Genomic DNA, 5,662 nt, shown 5'->3' on the forward strand with positions numbered 1-5,662 from the left:
ACGAAGCTTCACTCAGCTCCACTATCGAATAAGATGCAAGCGAAAGAGTTGTTAAGTGGGAACGTACTAGTAACAACCGTCGGGTCTTGAATTGTCTCACCTTGACCCAAAGTCAATATTCTTCCTGATCCTCCTGCCCCCTGGTTGTTGGCTTTGGGGCAGTTGCATCTGAAATGACCGGTTACTCCATATCTGTAACAAGTGTGACTAATACAAGCGTTATTGTTGTTGTTATTGTTGTTGCGGTTGTTGTTGTTGTTGTTGTAGTTTGGTTGTTGGTTCTGTTGTGGTTGAGATCTGCAGTATCGGGTGGTGTGTCCTTTCTTGTTGCATCTATTGCAATATGGCTTCCGGCAGGCTCCTTTATGATGGAAATTGCACTTGTTGCATTTCGGAAGACTTCCAGCATATGGTCTCGCTGGTGTTGATGTAGTAGGTGTCATGGTCGTATGGACAGCAATGACATGTTGTTTCTTTGAGGACCCTTGAGTTAGCTGTCCCTTTCTCTTACTCCCAGACTCTCACTTCCTGCTCTTAAGTTTGGGGTTTGGAGTGCCTTGATAAGCTGTCACTCGTTGGTTTTCATGGTTGTTAATTTGGCTAGAGTTTTCGACACTATTTCCACCTCTGTTGGTGTTGTTTGCATTGAGTTGTGCCATAGCAGCGGTTACGGAAGCTGTTACAGCAGCTTGGAACGTAGCAGAGTCCATCTGCAGGATTGGTGTCTCACAGGTGTGCTTGTTATTTCTGTGGGATGACATTTTTCTGCTGCATGATGATAAGCCAGATCGTACGTAACGATGGTCATTTCTGGTTGTACTCTATAAATTCCGCGTTTTGTCGTATGATTCTAAATGTTCCAACCTACATCCCTATGATGTATATATTGTGGTAAATAATAGTAGATCCTGCACGAATATTAAGTCTATCCATAGAGTTTATAGATTATTTTGGTTTTGAGACCCTTGAGTATCTAGCGGTTTCGGGGGTTCGGTTGTGCATATAAGTGAATTCATGTAATAACATGAAACAAGGAAAACACATAATTGTTTCATTAGTAAATACCATCTTAGTACACGAAAGAGAGTCATAACAGATAATAGTGGGGGGAAAACATTGATCCTAATCGTGGCGGAAAGTGTCTGGTGGTGGTGCTGATGTAGTGGATGCACCTTGGAGATGAGCTACTTGTCGCTCGGTGTCTCGTAGTCGTGCCCCCCAAACTGACTGTCTCGCTTGGGAGTCCCTGATCACTTCCTATGTTTGTCTCTCTACTCTCTCAACAACAGCCCGCATTTGGTCCATTTGATTTGGGTGTCCTGAGCTCGATTACCAATGTCTCGGGTGCGTCGGACCATGACTGGAAGGGCCCGATCATTTGGTCCTCCATGACTGAGATCGAAGAAACCTCGGTTCATACCGTAGGGTGGTCGTATCCCTTGCTGGTGACTCCATCTCCAATTTTCGTGTGCCCATGGGGCGTGGGGCCATCGGGGCCTATAAGATAGGCCGGTACTCTGGCCATGTATGGAGGATTGATGACCTCGGACTCTGCATCTAAGTCATCATCGTCATTGCTCTTGAGCTCTTTCTCTTCGAGGTCCCCCACTGGCTCGGCGGGTCCATCTGCAAGTTCTACTTCTTGTTCCTCCTTGGGTTCTTCCTATGAGTCTTCTTCTGGGTCTTCCTCTGGATCAAGCCACCCTGCATTCCCCCAATTAGGGAGATAGGGGTCTCCTAGCTAATGACACCCGACCATAGTGTCTGCACGAAGTTGTATAAATACTAGAAACAAATAGCACACCAAATACTCCTATAGTATTTCAATTTTGTTTAGGTTTGGTTCTATAAGCTCTTTGGATACTTAGATGGTAAGTTTTCGATTCATTGTCCATGACGATTACTCCCGAACACATCGTATTTTGAATGAATGTAGTTGATCAGGCTACATTCACCCCCAATACGACTACATAACTGCTCGAGTTTAACTGCGATGTTCAAATCCTCCAAAGACTTTTACTGTTCTTATTGTGTCATTACCCTATTTGCGCACATAGGTATGTAGGTTATTTGTTTTGTTCAGAGTAATTTTAGTCCCATTACATTTATAGTTAAATATCTTGTATGATTAGATATGCTAGTTCACTATAAACAATGCTCTGATACCAATCTGTCACACCCCCGAACCAGACGGCGGAAACGTCCGGGGGCTTGAGCGTGACTCCATTGTTGTAGTATCATCACAGAGTATATAATTGAAACATAACATCATCATCATCACACATGTAATATAACAGCATTCATTGTTTACATCGAGTATTGTATTTGAATATTACATTGCCAAAATAATTAAAGTCTAATGAAATATAAATATAACAAAACATCCATTAGTTTGTTCGTCCCAACTTGCTTCAGCGGTTTCCTGAGAATACAAGTTAATTTAAAAAGGTCAACATAAAAATGTTGGTGAGTTTATAAGCATGTTTGAGAAAATGATTTGTATAGCTTTGTAATCACAAGAAAATCCTGTATTTTCTTAAAATAGTTTAGTATGTTTGTGTCCGATCTTGTATCAATGCATGTGTGTTATTGATTAATAGAATGCCAAAGGTGAATGAAAAGAGTGTAAATAGAATGCCCCCAGACAACCCGATGTTGCCTATAAAAGAAGAAAAGAGAAAGTTGTCGTACCAACCCCGAGGTTGAGTACCAGTGTGAGTAAGTTTCCAAGTAATCCAAGAGAAAAGAGAATGGTCTTCCGCAAACTTCATAACGTTAATTCCTCTAACTGAGCCGTCATAACCATACTAAATAATGACAATTTCACTTGTCTTGGCGTTTGCGAACGCCGACGGAAAAATAAAATAAGGTTGTCGTCACCCTAGATTGATGTAGTCTAACTGTAGCGAACAGCTCAGGTGTAGGGTCTCATCCCCGTATAGATCTATACACAAACCCCACTCTCCCTCCAAGAGACTCTGGTTATAACTACAGGCTACGATCGTACACTCAATAGGTGTCAACCGACACATCTCACTAGATCCTTAATCGAATTTACGCGAAGAAAAATATATAAACTCATTCCGGTCCCAATGAACCATCTCTGCGGACCACTGAGTCTCATTGAACACGTAAGTCATTTTCAGGCCCGGAAGAAATGAGATTATATAACATGGGCCCAAAATATATGTAAAAGGACAACTAAGGCCCATTTCACATGTAAGGTATTTATAGGCCCAAATAGCACGCAAATAGTATCCAAGGTCCGTCGCGCATGTTAATGGGTCGGTGAGGCCCAATAAATAATTAAATAGTATTCAGGACCTATCAAACATATTAATGGGCCATTAAGGCCCAATATTATACGAATGACAAAATTAGTCCGTTTGTTATTTTATTGCTAGTATTAGCCAAATTATTTACCAAAATAGCATATAAAGCCCACTTTTTGTAAAAATGACATTCTTGGCCCAATAAGCCAAAAATTTACAATTAAGGTCCAATCTTAGTAAGAATAACACTTTAGTCCCCATTTTGTGCAAACTTGTATTTATGGCTAGTTTTTGGTAAAAATAACATTTCTAACCCATTTTTGTCAAAAATTTCATTTTTGTTTTGATTTTTGTGAAAATACACATTTTTCTGGTTTTTGACTTTTCTGACCTGGTTGTTGGAAAAATTATAGAAAAATCATCGTGAGTCGAAATTTGGATCCGTAAATTCTGGAAGTTTGGAACTTTTTTCTACTTTGTTCACAATTTTTCTCATAATTTTTAATGGTCTCTATCCTGTATGAAATTGCTCACCTTCACAGGCTGGTCCGAGATTATTTCAAATATGATAGGTAGTTTTGTAAAATTCGCCAAAAAGTGTAGAAAAATCGTATGAAAACGTGAGAGTAGTCATTTTAAAGGTATAAACCTGAACTTTTTGCATGTAAAACAGTTTTGAAAAATATTATCATTAAGGTGGTCAAAACAGTTCGATATTGGACCAAAACTTTTCTGCCAAGGGCTGATTTTTGAGTTTAAGTTATCCATGTTTGTACACAACACTTGTTTGGGCCGAGAAAAGGGAAAAGAGAAAAGAAGAAGGAAATTTTGGGCCATAAAGTCTTTATTTCGATTTTTATGAGGCCCAAATGGATGGTTCTCGGCCCATTGGGCCCACCTATGTGTTTACGGCCCAACGAGATAAAGGGAATGGGGTTTACGGCCCATTAGGGCTAATTAATTCACTTATGGCCCATCATGGCCCATTAGGGATAAAATGAATCATCCTAGCCCCAAATGGCCCAAAATGCTATAGTTTCATGAATTGGGTCCAATTAGAACCCAATTAGGGTTTCTTGGCCCCAAAATAGTCAACTTGAAAGTTTATTGGCCCAATAGGCCCAATAAGAGGATCCTAGTCCATAATAAACTTGAATCGGGATTACTAGGGTTTTCAACCCCTAGTTGACTATATGAGATGATTTTGATTGAGCATAGAGTAGGATATTCACTTAGAGTACAAGTCTTACAATAGATGATGCTTTCATGAGAATAGAATTTCCTAGCTAAAATGCTAGTTGTGACAAAATCGATCCTTATTAACACTTGTGCCAACACAATCAACCTGGTGATCATGATCGAAATTTCTGCGCAAAAAAACAACCTTCTCAAGGGAACCAAAACTTCTATCCCAAAGATACACCCGAGCCTTCAACCCTTGCAAGCCATTTATACCTTTTGAGACCTTAAACCTACCGTATCCTGACTTCCTGATAGCTCGCCCGTGCTAAAACCACTTTCTGCCAAACTCTCAACGAGTTGCAGACCAATCATAACACTTCCAACAATGATCTATCCAGATTTTCCGAAACTATCCTCAGAATAGTTCCTCGAATCCGATGAAGAACGAATCCTCCAACTCTCGAATAGAAACCGACCCCACTTATCTGGAATCCGAAACCTAAGTCTCAATGGTCTGACTCCCTGTCAGACCCCTCACACTGAACTGCCACCAATCCATCCTCATAGAGTCTCACACCATACAAAATGCTTCCAATCCCTGATCACATTGTCATATCAACGGAGACAAGGTCACTGACCATATACCGCTAAAGAACACTTAACTCGACAAGAGGCTCAGATAATCCTTCGAGTAGAAGATTTATCCCTGCAACGGTTAGACTCAGACAAGAGCTGCGCAACAGGGTCTAATCAACCACTCTGAGATTATTTAATCCAACTACAAACAACTTAGCGTATACCCCGAATACAAGCAACTCCAAACACGAATCCCAAGTCACTAAACCCCTTTCGACTCTTCTTGCTACCACTTGCTGCTTTTCAGAAGCAGCCGAGACCTCTCTGATTCCCACCTTATCTCTCAACTACTCGAAAAATCGGACACCTAACCGATTGTTGGGTCAACAACACATACACAACAGACCCACGCGACCTCCGAAGGATACCTCGTCTGACAATAACTGCCCTATCTATACCGTCACTCATGGCTCCTTCAATCCTTTGATCTATCCGATCATGATAGGCTGACAACCTGTCGCCACTGAATCCGACGCAAAAGGTGAATGCTACTAGAATAACTATAGTCGTACATCATGTCCGGCCTCCTTCGACCTACCGTTTTCTTATTCTAATTATGTTGTGACCTACCT

This window comes from Lactuca virosa, chromosome 9 (assembly GCF_052849685.1).
Source record: "Lactuca virosa cultivar CGN04683 chromosome 9, Lactuca_virosa_CGN04683_v6, whole genome shotgun sequence".
NCBI classification, from domain to species: domain Eukaryota; kingdom Viridiplantae; phylum Streptophyta; class Magnoliopsida; order Asterales; family Asteraceae; genus Lactuca; species Lactuca virosa.